This window comes from Lolium rigidum, chromosome 7 (genome assembly GCF_022539505.1).
Source record: "Lolium rigidum isolate FL_2022 chromosome 7, APGP_CSIRO_Lrig_0.1, whole genome shotgun sequence".
NCBI lineage: Eukaryota > Viridiplantae > Streptophyta > Magnoliopsida > Poales > Poaceae > Lolium > Lolium rigidum.
Window position 1 is genome coordinate 308,273,663 of NC_061514.1, and position 18,862 is coordinate 308,292,524.

Below are 18,862 nucleotides of genomic sequence, written 5' to 3' on the forward strand. Positions count from 1 at the left end.
CTGCATAGAAGGTTTGGATGATCATCCAAGTAGTCGATCCATGTGTTGGGCAATTTTTAACCAAAGATTTCATTCTTTCCCAAGCTTGAGCAACATGTTCAGTATCTAATTGTTTAAAATTCATTATGCTACTCCTCAAAGATATAATTTTAGCAGGGGGATAATATCTACCAATAAAAGCATCCTTGCATTTAGTCCAGGAATCAATACTATTCTTAGGCAGAGATAGCAACCAATCTTTAGCTCTTCCTCTTAATGAGAAAGGGAACAATTTTAATTTAATAATATCACCATCTACATCCTTATACTTTTGCATTTCACATAGTTCAACAAAATTATTAAGATGGGCAGCAGCATCATCAGAACTAACACTAGAAAATTGCTCTCGCATAACAAGATTCAGTAAAGCAGGTTTAATTTCAAAGAATTCTGCTGTAGTAGCAGGTGGAGCAATAGGTGTGCATAAGAAATCATTATTATTTGTGTTTGTGAAGTCACACAACTTAGTATTTTCAGGGGTGGCCATTTTAGCAGTAGTAAATAAAGCAAACTAGATAAAGTAAATGCAAGTAACTAATTTTTTTGTGTTTTTGATATAGCAAGCAAGATAGCAAATAAAGTAAAACTAGCAACTAATTTTTTTATATTTGATTTAGTGCAGCAAACAAAGTAGTAAATAAAACTAAGCAAGACAAAAACAAAGTAAAGAGATTGGGAAGTGGAGATTCCCCTTCAGCGTGTCTTGATCTCCCCGGCAACGGCGCCAGAAATTTGCTTGATGCGTGTAGTTGACACGTCCGTTGGGAACCCCAAGAGGAAGGTGTGATGCGCACAGCAGCAAGTTTCCCTCAGTAAGAAACCAAGGTTTAATCGAACCAGTAGGAGTCAAGAAGCATGTTGAAGGTTGATGGCGGCGGGATGTAGTGCGGCGCAACACCAGAGATTCCGGCGCCAACGTGGAACCTGCACAACACAACCAAAGTACTTTGCCCCAACGAAACAGTGAGGTTGTCAATCTCACCGGCTTGCTGTAACAAAGGATTAACCGTATTGTGTGGAAGATGATTGTTTGCAGAAAACAGTAAAACAAGTATTGCAGTAGATTGTATTTCAGTATAGAGAATTGGACCGGGGTCCACAGTTCACTAGAGGTGTCTCTCCCATAAGATAAACAGCATGTTGGGTGAACAAATTACAGTTGGGCAATTGACAAATAGAGAGGGCATGACCATGCACATACATATTATGATGAGTACTGTGAGATTTAATTGGGCATTACGACAAAGTACATAGACCGCTATCAAGCATGCATCTATGCCTAAAAAGTCCACCTTCAGGTTATCATCCGAACCCCCTCCAGTATTAAGTTGCTAACAACAGACAATTGCATTAAGTATTGCGCGTAATGTAATCAGTAACTACATCCTCGAACATAGCACCAATGTTTTATCCCTAGTGGCAACAACACATCCATAATCTTAGAGATTTCGTCACTTCCCAGATTCACGGAGACATGAACCCACTATCGAGCATAAATACTCCCTCTTGGAGTTACAAGCATCTACTTGGCCAGAGCATCTACTAGTAACGGAGAGCATGCAAGATCATAAACAACACATAGATATAAATTGATAATCAACATAACAAGTATTCTCTATTCATCGGATCCCAACAAACACAACATATAGAATTACGAGATAGATGATCTTGATCATGTTCGGCAGCTCACAAGACCCGACAATTAAGCACAATGGGGAGAAGACAACCATCTAGCTACTGCTATGGACCCATAGTCCAGGGGTAGACTACTCACTCATCACTCCGGAGGCGACCATGGCGGCGTAGAGTCCTCCGGGAGATGATTCCCCTCTCCGGCAGGGTGCCGGAGGCGATCTCCTGAATCCCCCGAGATGGGATTGGCGGCGGTGGCGTCTCTGGAAGGTTTTCCGTATCGTGGCTCTCGGTACTGGGGGTTTCGCGACGGAGGCTATTTGTAGGCGGAAGGGCAGGTCAGGGGGCCACACGAGGGGCCCACACTATAGGTCGGCGCGGCCAGGGCTTGGGCCGCGCCGCCCTATAGTCTGGCCACCTCGTGGCCCCACTTCGTCTCCTCTTCGGTCTTCTGGAAGCTTCGTGGCAAAATAGGACCCTGGGCGTTGATTTCGTCCAATTCCGAGAATATTTCTTTACTAGGATTTGTGAAACCAAAAACAGCAGAAAACAGCAACTGGCACTTCGGCATCTTGTTAATAGGTTAGTTCCAGAAAATGCACGAATATGGCATAAAGTGTGCATAAAACATGTAGATATCATCAATAATGTGGCATGGAACACAAGAAATTATCGATACATCGGAGACGTATCAACCATGTTCTACATGTTTAAATTTTCCCACTTAAGTGAGAATAACTTTGAGTCTCTTCTTCATTTTTTGTAGCAGAGCCGTGTGCATTCGTAATGTTTGTTGTTGCAAAGATTGGGTATAAGAGCATCTTCACCGGTGGCCCCGATAGCAATTTGGGGGCCGGGGGTGAAAATAGGCTCACACCAGCGCGCTCCAAACAGCGCCGACCAATTTTGGAGCCCAATAGAATCGCCGGCAACCCCGTGCCGGCCCCTTCACCAAGGGCGCGAATCGGGCGCGCCGACGCCTCCCAGAACGACGGTTTTTGCGGGTGGGAGCACCTTGTATGCGAGGGGACGCGGCGGTTCGCATCGGAAATGACGCGGGGAGGTTGGTCATTGGCGTTAATGGCCTCCCGCACGGAAACCAAAACGGCGAGGGCGGCGACTGGCCACGCGGCATCCACCTACCTTACCCACGCGCCTTCAATGCGCGTCCACCGCCTTCCTTAAAACCACACCAGCGCGCACTCCTCTCTTTTCCCCGCCGCCGTCGTCCTCAACCCCCGCGAGAACCACCACCCGCACGCGAACGCGATGGCGCACCACGACCAGGCCGGCGGCAGCGGCGGCGGCATCCTCCGCTCGACCCAGCTGTTGTACGACGAGGCCGCGTGCTGTACTGGCACCGCATCCCCGTGCCAGTGCAGTACAAGCTGCCGCACGGCTGGCACGTCTCCAACGGCGGCTTTGCCGTGCCGCCACCGCCGCCGCGAGGACCACAGACGCGGGCCCTCGCCAGGCAACTGCGGTCCGAGATGACGCCGAAGGAGAGGAGCCTCCCTGAGAATGCCCTCGACAGCCCATCCTGGGAACAGCGCTTCGGCACCCAGCGCGCCATCGAGCTCGCGCGGACGGACAATCCCTCGGGCGGCCGCTTCAACACCGTCGGCCGCCGTGCCTGGTGGTACTGCCGCGACATCGACGCCACGCTCCACGAGTACGGCTACCGTCCACGCTTCCGCGGGCAACGGGAGCCTATCTATTTCCAGCAGGCGGCGACCATGGCGGCGACGCCTACCACGCAGGGGGCGCCGGCACGGACCGCGGTGTCCGGAACCTCCCGCATCGGATCGTCCGCCATCGGGCGCACGCGCTCGGGCGCGCCCGCGCCTCCGCGCGGCGCGGCGCGCCTCCTCTGCTCCGGTTCGTCGGACGACGGGGACGGGCCGCCGCTCCCGCGTCAAGGAGGAGGACGCCTCGCCACCACTTCCGCCGGCGAAGAAGAAATGGTGGGAGAAGGAGGTCGAGGCGCAGGCGGCCCTCCGTGGCGACGACGACGAGGAGGAGTTCCCCGCCCAGAGCTTCATCATCGGCCGCTCCGTCGATGAGGACTACCGTCACATCGTGATCGACCCGTGACAGGCGACGGTGTGGTCCGCCAGGGACCACGGCGCCAACTTCGTTGACCTCGCCGGACCATCCGAGATGCCGGCGCCAAAGGAAGAGAAAGCCGACGAGGAGGAGACCGGCGAGGATGACAGCTGGTCCTTCGGGCCATCCAGCGACGACGGCGATGACCTGAACTTCAGCGCGTTCGACTCCTAGCGCCGCTAGATGGTTTTTAGTTTAAATTCGCGTTAAATTTGTACAAATTTCGTTCGAACTACGTATGAATATCGTGTTGCAGATTTGTATTTAAATTTCAAAATCTATCTGGACCGCCTGTTTGGGGGCGCCGGTGTGGGAGCAGCTTCTTTAAATGAATATCGGAATTGTTTTGCTACCCGACAACAAAAGGACATGTGCTAGCACGGGCACCCGGGGCTGGGAAATCAAATCCTCCGAAGGAACGCCCAGAACTGTCCAAAAAAAATGTGCCGTGCACCCAATGACCCGCATGTTAGTTAAGTTGAAGAATCTGTGATGATGTTGTCACTGGTGGAAAAAGGGCCTTTGGTCGTGGTTCGCAACTGCCATTAGTCGCGGTTGCGCAACCGCGATCAAATAAGCGCGACTAAAGCCCCCCCTTTAGTCGTGGTTGCTTACGAACCGCGACTAAAGGCCCGTCCACGTGGGCGCCAGGTGACCGTCGGGGCGGAGGACCTTTAGTCGCGGTTCTTCTGGCCAACCGCGACTAAAGGCCGCCGCAGGTTTAGGGTTTTAGCCCCCCTAAACCTGTTTTCTTTTTAATTTGTATTGTTTTATTTCTTTTGTGCTTTATTTTAATTTTGAAGGAGTTTCACATATTCTACGGTACTACATACATGCATATGATTGTACAATTTGAAACAAATTTGAAATTAGAACCGAAAAGAATTCAAGAGGAATATACAATATATATATATATATATATATATATATTCAATATCATCGGATTGTCGGGGGGAAGACCCCGGGTAGGGCAATGGACGCGGAGCAGCCGGCTGGCCACTGGCCGGCTCGCGGCAAAGGCCGGCTGAGGAGCAGCCGGCTGGCGCCGTGGCCGGCTGGTCCGAAAGCCGGCTGGCTCTAGGTCCTAGTCGGCCTGGCTACGGCCGCCAATGCTGTAGCTGGGCCGGCTTCTACAAGCCATATCCGATCGGGGGTTTGTACCTCAGACCGACTCGAGGCTGGCGAGTCTTGCACTAGAAGGAACCGGGTTGGTGATCCGGGTTCCTAAAGTCCACGCTGACTTCATCTTCCGTAAAGCGCGGGGCACTGTGGAGCAATAGTGCCACGCGCCGGACGAGCCATCATGGCCTACCACGACCCGTATAGGCTACAGTGGCTGATGGCGACAGGGACACCTCCTCTCCATACCGCTGACCTTGGCAGCCGGATGGGACAGGCCATGAGGCCTCAACGGCTCCTGACGTCACCGCCTCGGGAAGGAGCGGAAGCCGGAGCCGGCCAAGCCGGCCAGTAAACTATAGGGTCTTATATGTAAAGTGCCGGTGCCTATATAAGCCGCACTACCCCCTCTCGTGCAGGGGATCGATCATTCTCACTTCACTTCCACCCCTAGCGCTGCCCTGTGAGAGAGACTCTAGTCTTCCTTAGCCTCCCAGGAGCAGCCGGACACAGCTCAAGGAGCAACCTTGTATTATGTGATCATCATATACACTCTAGCAGGAGTAGAGGTGTTACCTCCATTGGAGGGCCTCGAACCTGGGTACGTCGCCGTGTCGCTCGTCCCCATACCCGCATCCGGATACCGCCGTGAGATCTCTTAGGAACCACCTTCGATTAGCCACCCTATGGCATATGCCGTGACGATACCACGACATTTGGCGCCCACCGTGGGGCCTTCGAGCATCCTCGGCCGGTGTCTTCATCCGGACGGGCCTCACCATCACCACCGGCGAGCGAGTCGCTTCGAGGCTTGATCTGGAGATTCGGCTCCCTCGGCTGCGTCAGCGACAATGCTGGCTGCTTCGCCGACCGGCCCTTCCCAGCCGGTGGCAGCGTCATCTCCTTCGGCGGCCACGACGTCTACGTCGCCACCGTCGCACCGCCGCGCTACCCGCGGCAGGTGCTGCGCTGCGCAAGCCCTCCTCCGCGAGCCGGCAGCAGCGCTCCCGCCCGCCCCGCCGTCGTGCAAGTCATGATGGCTGGCGAGGAGCTCCCCACCAAGAACCCGCGCACCCGCGGCCCAAACCTGGAGCGCAACGTCGACCCCAACGCCTCCGGCTCGGGCCCAAAGGCGCCTCCACCTCCATCCCGAGCCGGGACGAAGTCCGGACGAAGTTGAGCTCCCCGCTCACCGCAGGCGGCGACGCCGCCACCGTCGAGGCGGACCTGGAAGCACATCGCCAGCTCCTCCTCCAGCAGGCCGAAGAGCTGGCGGCAGCCAAACGCCAGCTGGCCATCACCCAGCGTGAGTTCGAGCACGCCCACGGCTTCACGCCGGGCGGCAACAACCCCAGCCGAGCCGGCATGATCCGCAAGCGCGGAGGCCTCTTAGGCGCTGAGATCGACCGTGAAGGCGTGGAAGTGCCGGCTCCGTCCGCGGAGCTGCCCGTCTACAACACCCCCGACAAGAACATCCTCGCAGCCGAAGCGGCTTCGAAGGAGCTAGCCCTCCTCGAAGGAGAAGAGCTGCGCCGCCAGACGCAGCGCGTAGCTGACCTGTGCCGGGCTGCAGCTGAGCAGACCAAGGACCCCAGGTATGGTGCTTCGAAAGCCCCTCCCGTCCGCGCTGCTGCGGGCACCAGGCAAGGACCCCCACGGAGACACGGCCGAGTCCGCCTCGCCCGCACCAAGCCGGCACAGAGACTCCCGCGACACCCGCGCAGGTTCAAGCCGGACAAGCCGGCTGGACGGCGGCCACAGCGGCCGCAGCCGCCCGCCACCAAACCGGAACGAGGAGCATGAGTCCGAGCTGGCGGCGCCAAGGCGCCAACACAGGCCGGCCCCAGAGCGAACCGGCACCCGACAGCCGGCGCGTTCCCGGCTGGGCCCCCGCATCGAGCCCGTCGACGCCAGAGACCGCCTCGATCGGCTGGTCGAATCCCGCATTGCGGAAGAGGAGGCGCCGGCTTGCCCCAAGTGCTTCGGGCCCCGCATCGCCAACGAGCCCATGCTCGACGGCTTCCGGCTCCCCGCGACACGCCCAAGTACGACGGCACCGCCAAGCCGGAGGAGCGGGCTGCGGGACTACTCTACCGCGGTCGGCATCTCCGGAGGCAACAAGCGGCCGGGCGGTGCGCTACTCCCCACGATGCTCGGTCGGCTCCGCCCGCACTCGGCTCAACAACTTGCCGGTCGGCGGCATCAACGGCTGGCTTGATTTCGAGGAGGCCTTCATCGGCAACTTCACCGGCACCTATCGCCGGCCGGGTGCCGCCCCAAAAGCTCGAGATGTGCAAGCGGGGCCCGGACGAGACGGATCGCGCGTACCCGACGCGCTGGTGCGAAATGCGCAACTCTCGCGAGGGCGTGCACGAGATCCGGGCCATCGGCTTCTTCATGGGCGGCTGCCGGCCCAACACCATGCTTGTGGCACAAGCTGCGTCGCAGCGAGCCCAAGTCCATGGCCGCCCTCATGGCCATTGCCGACAAGTACGCGCGCGGCTGAAGAAGCCGGCAAGGCGACGGCTGACCCGGCGCCGGCTCCCTCCGGGCGGGACCACCACAAGTCGGCTGAGCACAAGCCGGCGGACGGCGCCTCTCATGGCAGCCGGCGGGACAACTACCGCGGCAAGCATCACGGCGACCAGCCGGACCGCCGGTACGGCTCCGCCCACGTAGCCGCCGTGGCGGACAACGCGGCGGGCGGCAGCCGCCGCCGAAGCAAGACCGGCGGTGGAAGCCGAAGTACACCTTCGAGCGGATGCTCGACTCGCCGTGCAAGTACCACGGCGGCAAGAACCCCTCCAACCACACCACCCGCGGCTCGCCACTTCATGAAGCGGGCGACAAGCGGTGAACCTCTCCCGCCTCCACCCCCGCCCCCTCCAGCCGGCGGGCCGGGTGGCGCAGCCGGCGCGGAGAACGCCAACCTCGAGCACCACGAGGCTAACCAAGTGCACCATGGCCGATATCTGGCCGAAGATGCTACCTACATCATCTTCACCTCCGAGTCCGAGGACAAGACGAGCCAGCAGAGCCGTTCCCTCGAGGTCAACGCGGTCATACCGCCGGTCCCCCAGTACCTAAACTGGTCAGAGCGAGGCCATCACCTTTGATCGCCGCGACACACCGGCTGTCCTGCCGAAGCCGGGCAGCTACGCCATGGTCCTCGACCCCACCATTGGCACGACTCGGCGCAGCGTGTGTTTTCGCGCGTCCTCATCGACGGCGGCAGCGGCATCAACATCCTCTACCGCGACACCGCCCGCAAGCTAGGCATCCGGGAAGCCGAAGCTGCGCCCCACCCCCACCATTTTCCATGGCATCGTGCCGGGCCACTGCTGCCAGCCGATTGGCCGGATCACGCTGGAGGGGATGTTCGGGAAGCCGGATCACTTCCGCACCGAGAAGATCGAGTTCGAGGTGGTGGACCTCGTGAGTCCCTACCATGCGCTCCTAGGCAGAGCCGGCCACGACCAAGTTCATGGCGGTGCCCCACTATGGGTACCCGAAGATGAAGCTGCACTGGCCCCAAGGGGGTCATCACCATAGCCGGCGACTATCGTCGCTCCATGGATCTGCGCCACGCGAGCTCCAAGATGGCCCAAACGCTGGTCATCGCCACCGAGAAGCAGCTCATCCACGACGCCGTAGCCCCCGCCAAGGCCGCGCGAGACGGACATGCGGCTGCGGGCAACCCGGCTGGGACGACTCACTTCCGGCCGGCCGACAACACCAAGAAGATCCTGCTGGACCCGGCGCAGCCGGACTCGTACGTCACCATCGGTGCCGGCTGAGCGGGAAATAGGAAAGCGAGCTCACCAGCTTCCTCCGTGAGAATCGGGACATCTTCGCATGGACTCCAAGAGACATGCCGGGTGTGCCGAGGGAGTTGGCTGAGCACCACCTCCACGTCCGGCCTGAAGCCAAGCCGGTGAAGCAGCCTCTCAGGCGCTTCGCCGAGGAAAGAAGGAAGGCCATCGGTGAAGAAATCGCCCGGCTGCTGGCAGCCGGCTTCATCATGGAAGTGCTACACCCGGACTGGTTGGCGAACCCGGTCCTGGTTTTAAAGAAGAACGGCTCCTGGCGCATGTGTATCGACTACACCAGCCTGAACAAGGCGTGCCCGAAGGATCCCTTCCCCCTGCCGCGCATAGATCAAGTCATAGACTCGATTGCCGGTCTGTGAACTGTTGTCTTTTCTAGATGCCTATTCGAGGCTACCACCGGATTCCTTTGAATCCGGATGATCAAATAAAGACTTCGTTCATTACCCCGTACGGGGCTTACTGCTACACGACTATGCCGTTCGGCTTGAAAAATGCAGGCGCCACCTATCAAAGATGCATGCAAAAATGCTTGCAGGATCAAATCGGCAGAAACGTTCACGCATATGTGGATGATGTCGTTGTAAAGACCAAGGAGACGACTACCCTCCTTGATGATTTAAGAGAAACTTTCACCAATCTGCGAAGATTCCGGATGAAGCTCAACCCGGCCAAGTGTACGTTTGGCGTGCCGTCGGCCAGCTCCTTGGCTACCTCGTCTCTCGGCGAGGATCGAAGCCAACCCGGAGAAGATCAGTGCCCTAGAGAAGATGGAACTGCCGCAGTGCCTCAAGGACGTCCAGAAGTTCGCTGGCTGCCTGGCCTCCTTGAGCCGCTTCGTCAGCCGGCTGGGGGAGAAGGCACTACCCATGTACCAATTGATGAAGAAGGTGGACAAGTTCGTCTGGTCACCGCAGGCGGATGAAGCATTCCGTGACTTGAAGCGCGTGCTCTCAACCGCGCCAATCCTTGCAACGCCGGCTTCAATGGAGCCGATGCTGTTGTACATCGCAGCCACCAATCGAGTGGTTAGCGTTGTCCTGGTGGTGGAGCGCAAAGAAGCCGGCAGGGAGCAGCTGGTCCAGCGCCCAGTCTACTACCTCAGCGAAGTGCTTTCCCAGTCGAAGCAAAACTACCCCCACTACCAGAAGGTCACCTACGGCGTCTACATGGCGCCCAAGAAGCTCAAGCACTACTTCCAAGAGCACCCCATCAAGGTGGTTGCCACAGCGCCCTTGGCGGAAATCATTGGCAGCAAAGACGCCAACGGCCGGGTTGCCAAGTGGGCTCTGGAGCTAGCCGCCCACACCATCCTCTACGAGCCACGCACGGCCATCAAGTCGCGGATCCTCGCGGACTTCTTCGTCGGCCTGGGCTGAGATGCGTGCACTGCCGCCTGTGCCGAATTCCACACATTGGAAGATGCACTTTGACGGCTCGAAGATGCGCAACGGCTTGGGAGCCGGCATCGTCATCACCTCTCCCAAGGGAGACCGGCTGGACTACGTCCTGCAGATCCACTTCGCCGCATCAAACAATGTGGCGGAGTATGAAGAGCTCATTCATGGGCTGAAGCTGGCCAAGGAGATTGGCGTGCGTCGCATACTCTGCTCGGCGACTCCGACTTGGTCATACAACAAGCATCCGGCGGCCGGGACGCGAAGGACGCCAACATGGCCTCATACCGCTTCCATGTCCGAGCAGCTATCCGGCTTCTTCGACGGCTGCGAATTCCACCATGTGCCACGAGCAAACAACGAGGCGGCTGACGCCTTGTCCAAGATTGGCTCAACCCGGCAAGCCATTCCGCCGGGCATCGCCTTGGCGGTTCTCAAGAAGCCGTCCATCATACCGTCACCGGACTCGGATTCAATATTCGTGCCGGCTGACCCGGGGGCTGCTCAGCCAAACCCGGGGGCTTCATCGCCCAAGTCGGGGGCTAACAAGCCGAACCCGCCGGCTACCATGCCGAACCCGGGGACTTCTCAGTCCAACCCGGGGGCTTCATCGCCAAACTCGGGGGCTAGCAAGCCGAACCCGCCGGAGGCCCTGTTGGTCAGCGTATTCGAGATAAGATGCGTACCTTCATGGGCACAAGAATTCCTCTCCTACCTCACCGATGGTGTGCTGCCTGATGATAGAGTCCAGGCCAGGCAGATTGAGAGAAGGGCCAAGGCCTATACAATCATCAACCACCAGCTGTACAAACGCAACGTAAGTGGGGTGTTCCAGGCGGTGCGTCGAGCCGGCTGAAGGGATTGAACTCCTACGGGAAATCCATCAAGGAGAGTGTGGACATCACGCCTCATCCGCGAGCCATAGTGGCCAAAGCTTTCCGAGCACGGTTTTTACTGGCCGACTGCGCTCAGAGACGCAGAAGAGTTGGTGAAGAAGTGCAACGGCTGTCAGCGATTCGCAAAGAAGAGACACCAGCCGGCTTCCGCCTTGAAAACCATCCCCATCACATGGCCGTTTGCCGTATGGGGCTTGGATATGGTGGGTCCGTTCAGAACAGCACGAGGCGGCATGACACATCTCTTGGTGATGATTGACAAATTCACCAAGTGGATCGAAGCCAAGCCAATCAAGAAGCTGGACGGCTCCACAGCCGTCACATTCCTCAAGGAAATCATCGTAAGGTTCGGCTACCCCCACAGCATCATCACCGACAACGGCAGCAACTTCTCCCAAGGCATCTTCTCTCGCTATTGCGGGGAAATGGGGATCCGGATGGCCCTAGCCTCTGTGGCGCACCCAGAGTCCAACGGACAAGTGGAGAAGGCTAACGGCTTGGTCCTAGCCGGCATCCGGCCCCGGCTGGTGGAGCCGCTCGAGCGAGCAGCCGGCTGCTGGATTGAAGAGCTGCCCAATGTGCTGTGGAGCCTGCGCACAACGACAAACCGCTCAGTCGGCTTCACACCATTCTTCCTCGTATACGGGGCCGAAGCCGTCTTGCCGACCGATATCGAGCACGACGCGCCAAGGATCAAGCTCTACACAGAAGCCGAAGCCAAAGAAGCTCGCGAAGATGGAGTTGACCTGGTCGAAGAGGCCCGGCTGCTGGCTGCGTCCAGATCTACTATCTACCAGCAGAGCCTCCAACGCTATCACAGCCGGAAGGTCCAGCCCTTAGCATTCCGAGAAGGAGACCTAGTGCTCCGGCTGATCCAGCGGACAGCCGGACAGCATAAACTGTCATCCCCATGGGAGGGTCCCTTCATCGTGAGCAAGGCAGTAGGCAACGATTCCTACTATCTCATAGATGCCCAAGAGGCTAGAGAAAACAAGCCGGACAAGGCTGACGAGGAGACTAAACGTCCCTGGAATGTCAACTTGCTCCGCCCATTTTACACTTGAGATCAGGAATGTATGTATCCCTTGTATCCCTTTTGTAAGCTATGAAAAAGCGTGCGCCAAGAGCGCCGTTTCCGACAAGTTTTTCGCGTACTCTACTTTGTTTCGCCAATTGGCTTGAACCCTCTCACGCGGCCGGCTCAGTAACGTGATCCGGTTTCCGACAGCCGGCTTCCGATCCAGCTACAGACCGCAACCCGGCTGTTCGGCTGGCGGGAGTAAGGCCTAGGAAGCCGGCACGCGAAAGACGGCTAAGGGAAAGAGTAAAAGCGAGTTGACTTGCAACTTTTCATAAAAGTGCCGGATTGCCGAATTCGGCTCGTTCGACTGAAATACTGTCGGCCTCACCCAGCGGCCCGCTCTTGATCCGGCGACGGATCGCAAGTCGGACGTACGACCGGCAAGAGCACAGCCAAAGAGTGGGGCGGATGGGAAAAAGCGAACAAGTCGAAAGAAAGCAACTCAGCACATAAATGATTAACAAACACATTAAAGTGCGACATAATGAAAGGACGATAATATTCATACATATGCACCCGGCATCCCGGGGATTTAACAAATTGTCTTGGCAAAAGCAACGACAGAGACAGGTAAACTAAGCACCGGCTGGAGAAGGACCAGCCGGAGGAGCGTCAGCGGAGCCGGCTGCCGGGTCGTCTTCAGGCGCGTCTTCCGCCTCCTCATCCTCCATCTCGTACTCATCCTCAGACTGAGGGTTCGGGTCCGCGATGAAGAGGCCCTTGTCGACGAAGTCGGCGATGGCGCTGGCTCGGGCAAGCCGGGCAGTCTTGTGTTCGGCCGGGAGCTTGTCCTCCACGCCGGCTCGCCGGTACTCGAGCTGCCCCCGAGTCCACCTCGTTGTACCGGGGAGAGGACAAAGGACAGCGCCATGTCGGCTCCGGCGCGCGTGGCGGACTCCTTCCCGGTCGAGGAAGCGATCCGGCGCCCGCTCCATCAAGGAGATGAGGTTGGAGATATCTTGCGGCACCGCCTCCGCGGGCCACGGCATCGGGACCAGCTCCTCGGCCCGCCTTCCGGAGCTCCCAACCAAGCTTGGTGATGGGCTCGACGCGGGCAGCCATGGATGCCATATAATCCTCCATGGTGAAGTACTCCGAGCTGCCCTCGCCAGTCGCCCGCCTCCTAGTCTCGCGCGCAACGCCAACGGCTGCTAACGCCGCATCCTGCGTTTCCGGGAAGGCCGCTACAAGAAGAAGCACGTCAGAAATCGTCAAAACCGAAACAAGCTGAAAAATGCAAGTTTTCGAAGTCCTAAAGTAAGCCTGGCGGCAGCCGGCAAGAACCGACTGCCCCCAGTCCGAAGATGGAAATCCCGAAGAAAGGAAAAGCCTGGCGGCAGCCGGCAAGAACCGACTGCCCCCAGTCCGAAGATGGAAATCCCGAAGAAAGGAAAAGCCTGGCGGCAGCCGGCAAGAACCGACTGCCCGCAGCCCGAAGATGGAGATAGCGAAAAAATCAGAGTTTCTGCCGCCGGCTGCCAACCTAAGCCGGCAGCCGACGGCCGAAAGCCGGCAAAGGGAAAGGAAGAAAAAGAAAAATGCACTCACCCGACAAGCCACGGTCGAGCGCGCCAATCTCGTCAACCCAGCGCTTGGCAGTGGCCGACAGCTCCGTGGTCTTGGTGGTGACCTCCTCCTGAAGCGCAAGCCGCTGCTTCTCCACCTCGGTCAGCCGCCGGCTCAGATCCTCCACCTTCTCCTTCTCAGCCGTCCTGAGGAGGGCAAGTTCCTTGAGGTGGTTCTCCTCAAGCTGGCGCAGCCGCGTTAGCTCCAGCTCAGCCACCTTGAGCTTGGCGGCTGCAGATCGGCCCGCCTCCTCGCTCTCGGCGCACTGAGCGCGAGCAGCCCGAAGATCCGCCTCCAGCCAGCGGGACCTTGGCGGCTTCAGTCCGCAAGGCAGCCGAAAGAAGCGTCGACCAACCAGGACTAAAGAAAGAAGACATCAAGTCGGAAGGAGAAAGATCTTACCCTTGACGGCCTCCAGCTCGCGAGCCAAGTCGGCCCGGTCAAGCTTGGCCTTGTGGTAGTGGGTCACGGCGCGGTTGTACAAGTTGGTGCACCGATCCGCCACAGCCTAAGGGGAAAGAAAATCAGTCAACTAGACGAAACCCGGACCGGCTCCGAGCAGCCGGCCCATGCCTCGGAGGGCTACCAAGATAATAACCAAATTGAAAAACAGATGAAGCGCTTACCTTGCTGGCTTCCTCCACCTTGGCGACGTTGGCCGCGGTCTCGGCAGCCCTGGCCTTAAGGTTGGCCTGCAAGCCGGAGAAGAACATCTCCACCAACGCTTGGCCTGGGTTCCCCTCCCGGCTGGTCACCTCGTAGGAGTCGGCGCGGAGCCACGCCTGCTCCATAGTGCCGCGCCGAGCCAAGGCCGGAGTCGGAGGCGGACGGCACGTGCGGCAGCCGGGCGCCCTTGGCCACATGCAGGCTCCCCAACGGCGCCGATGGGGCTCCCGTCCTCACCGGCGCGTGCGAGTCGGCGCCCTCCATGCGCGCCGGCTCATCCCATGCCGGCTCTGCCCGGCCAGCTCCTCCGTCGTCGGCTCCGGCGGTGGCGGCGCTCCGGGCGAAGCGGCCTGGCCCGGTCGGCGCAGCCACCTCCGGCGCCGAGGTGCCCCCTCCGGGCTCTCCACCAACACCACCACGCTTGGCCCGGCTCCGGCCGGTCGCAGGTGGCGCAGCCTCGCCGGCTCCGGCTCCGGTCGAAGGCGGCATGCCCCGGCCGGCCCCGGCCGGCCGGGTCCCGAAGACGAGCACGGCGCGGGAACATGTCGTCCGAGCCGTCGGCTGGCGCGTCGGCTCGGCCCGCGTGCCGCGGCCAGGCGCTGAGCCCAGTGGCACGGCGAAGGAAGACGCCCCTGCGGGAGGCGGAGTACCCGCAGGCGGCGGCGGCGTAGGCGCGCGCGATGGAGGCTGTGGCGTCGGCTCCCTCCTTTGTCGCGGAAGCGGCGACACGACACGCGGGGTTTGCCGGGAGCCGCCGCCCTGAGCAAACTTGATGGGGGCCCTAGCCGGACAAATAAGGAATAGATAAGCATAAAGAGTAAGGAAAGAAAAGGAATCAAACAAGAGAAAAAGAGAACTCACCCGGCCTGCTCCGGAACCTTCTTCGGCTGCCGCCGGTGAGTTTCTTCGCCTTCGCCTCCAAGGCGGCAGTGGAGCGGGGGTCGCCGACCCGCTTCTTCCCCTTGGGCGCCGAAGTCGCCATGGTGCTTGGCGGCCTCGCGCGCAGGGGCACGGCGGGGATTGGCCCCGTGGTGGACGTCGCCGGCTCCTCGTCCTCCTGCTGCTCCGGTGAAGGGGGCGGATTGTGCTCCCCCTGGCCGCCTAGGTCAGGCGCCTGCAGCAGGTCATCGTCGCCGGCCTGGTCGCCGGCTTGGTCAGCCGGATCGGCGTGATCCGGCGTCCACCTCCTTGTCGCCAGGTCGCCGTCCTCGACGTTCTGGCGGTCGAAGAGCTAGAAAAACAGAAGACATGAGCAAACAGCAAGCCGGAAGTCGGCAAGAAGAAAGGGAAGTCGGCCTCGCAGCCGCAAGCCGGAAGTCGGCCAGAACATAAAGCTTACCAGCTCGGGTTGGTGGTCCCTGTCGTGGGGCGCCAGCCCGTAGTTCCATTCGTCCGGCACGTTTGCCTTGGTGATGTTGTTCACCCGGCGGGCCACCTGGGCCTTGGAGAGCAGTGCCTTGGACGTCCGGCTCGGGTCGAACCGGCCGGACATGTGCCCGATCTTGTGGGTGCGCATTTGGAGCGGCAGCACCCGGCGCTCGGCGATGGTGCAGAGGAGGTCCTCGGCGGTCAGCCCGTTCCCGACGGCCGCCCCGGGAAGTCCCGCAGCTGATTCACCTCGGCGTCGCGGATCCGTCGTGCGGGCGTTGTAGCTCCAGGTTGATCCGGCCGATCGGAGGAGCCGGATTGAACTCCGGCAGGTTGATCCGGTCGACGAGCTGGCCCTCGTTGCGCACGTAGAAGAATGACATCTGCCAATTCTTCACCGAGTCAACGGTTGGAATTTTGGGGAAGGGCGAACCCGGCCGACTGTAGATCGAGGCGGCGCCGCAGGCCCGCAGGCGGCCGTCGGTGGTCTGCGCCTTGAGGTAGAAGAGCCGGCTCCAGAAATCTATGTCCGGCCACAAGCCGGCGTAAGCCTCCATGAAGGCCACGTAGCAGCTGAGGAGGACACAGGCGTTGGCCGGCAGGTGGTGCGGCTGCAAGCCGAAGTTGTCGAGGAATTGGCGGAAGAAGTTGGACGCCGGTAGGCCCAACCCGCGATCGAGGTGCGCGCCGAAGACGACGCGCTCGCCGGGCCTCGGCTCGGGCTCCGTCTCCGCGCCGGGCGCCCTCGTGACCACCGACGACGGGATCCGGCGAAGGCGCACCAGCCGCTCGATGTCGTCGTCCCTAATGTACGACCCCCTCCACGATCCGCTGGCGGAGGCCATTGACGAAGAGGAGGAGGAAGAAGACCACGAAAGGCGGAAAGGTGAAGAAGAACCTCGCGACGGCGGCGACGGCAGCGGCGGAGGACGCTCCGTTGAAACGCGGGGCCCCGTGGCGCCGGCTCGTCGGAGTAGCGGCGGCGGATCGGCGGAGATGCGCTCGCCGGAGTTCGCCAGTGAGAAACGCTCGCCGGAGCAGCAAGAGGCTCGAGCACGAAGAAGAGAGCGAGAGGAGCGGAAGCGCGAGGAAGACGAAGTGAGGCAGTGGCCGCCTCGGTACCCTCCCCCGCGGCATTTATAGCCGCCCGCGGCGGACGGTTAGCCTCCAAGTGGCGATCGTGGCCACGTCGCCCGGATCTTCTGCGCATTAACTCCCCCACGACCGCTGCAGTTACCGGAAACCGCCACACCACGTCGCCCACGACCGCACCGGATCCGGAGGAGACATTGATGTGACCAGACGAACCGGCGGCAGAGCCCAGACGTCAGACCGGTCAAGTCGGGTGCAGGGCCCGAGGCGGCGGAGACTCCGGCGCGCCGCAAGCCGGAGCCGGACACTAAGTTCAACTCGGCCCAAAATTCATCCAGCAAGGCGGAGACACCACCAAAACTTGCGAGAAAGCAAAAGCTGCATAAGTGTAAATAGTGGCCGGCTAGGAGCAGCCGGCCGGAACGAGCCGGATGAGGGCGCAGCCGGCTGAATGGAAATTCTCAGTCGGCCCCTCCAAGTGCCGTCAAGTATGTTCAAGAAGCCAGGAAAACCTGCCTAGGCCCTTCTAAACGCAGGACCTTGCCAGCTTCGGGGGCTAATGTCGGGGGGAAGACCCCGGGTAGGGCAATGCACGCGGAGCAGCCGGCTGGCCACTGGCCGGCTCGCGGCAAAGGCCGGCTGAGGAGCAGCCGGCTGGCGCCGTGGCCGGCTGGTCCGGAAGCCGGCCGGCTCTAGGTCCTAGTCGGCCTCGGCTACGGCCGCCAATGCTGTGGCTGGGCCGGCTTCTACAAGCCATATCCGACTGGGGGTTTGTACCTCAGACCGACTCGAGGCTGGCGAGTCTTGCACTAGAAGGAACCGGGTTGGTGATCCGGGTTCCTAAAGTCCACGCTGACTTCATCTTCCGTAAAGCGCGGGGCACTGTGGAGCAATAGTGCCACGCGCCGGACAGGCCATCATGGTCTACGTCGATCCGTACTGGCTACAGTGGCTGATGGCGACAGGAACACCTCCTCTCCATACCGCTGACCTTGGCAGCCGGATGGGACAGGCCATGAGGCCTCAACGGCTCCTGACGCCACTGCCTCGGGAAGGAGCGGAAGCCGGAGCCGGCCAAGCCGGCCAGTAAACTATAGGGTCTTATATGTAAAGTGCCGGTGCCTATATAAGCCGCACTACCCCCTCTCGTGCAGGGGATCGACCATTCTCACTTCACTTCCACCCCTAGCGCTGCCCTGTGAGAGAGACTCTAGTCTTCCTTAGCCTCCCGGAGCGAGTCGGACACAGCTCAAGGAGCAACCTTGTATTGTGTGATCATCATATACACTCTAGCAGGAGTAGAGGTGTTACCTCCATTGGAGGGCCTCGAACCTGGGTACGTCGCCGTGTCGCTCGTCCCCATACCCGCATCCGGATACCGCCGTGAGATCTCTTAGGAACCACCTTCGATTAGCCACCCTATGGCATATGCCGTGACGATACCACGACACGGATGACCATATACAATTTTGAACAAGTTTCCATACATAATTTAATGCAAATGAAGTTCTACGTCATCTTAATAGTGTTCTCCTTAGGATCGATGACTTCCCTCGTGAACCATTGATACGCGTACAACACGCGTCCGTTGGGAACCCCAAGAGGAAGGTGTGATGCGTACAGCGGCAAGTTTTCCCTCAGTAAGAAACCAAGGTTTATCGAACCAGTAGGAGCCAAGAAGCACGTTGAAGGTTGATGGCGGCGAGATGTAGTGCGGCACAACACCAGGGATTCCGGCGCCAACGTGGAACCTGCACAACACAACCAAAGTACTTTGCCCCAACGAAACAGTGAGGTTGTCAATCTCACCGACTTCGCTGTAACAAAGGATTAGATGTATAGTGTGGATGATGATTGTTTGCAGAAAACAGTAGAACAAGTATTGCAGTAGATTGTATTCGATTAAAAGAATGGACCGGGGTCCATAGTTCACTAGAGGTGTCTCTCCCATAAAATAAATAGCATGTTGGGTGAACAAATTACAGTTGGGCAATTGACAAATAGAGAGGGCATGACCATGCACATACATGATATGATGAGTATTGTGAGATTTAATTGGGAATTACGACAAAG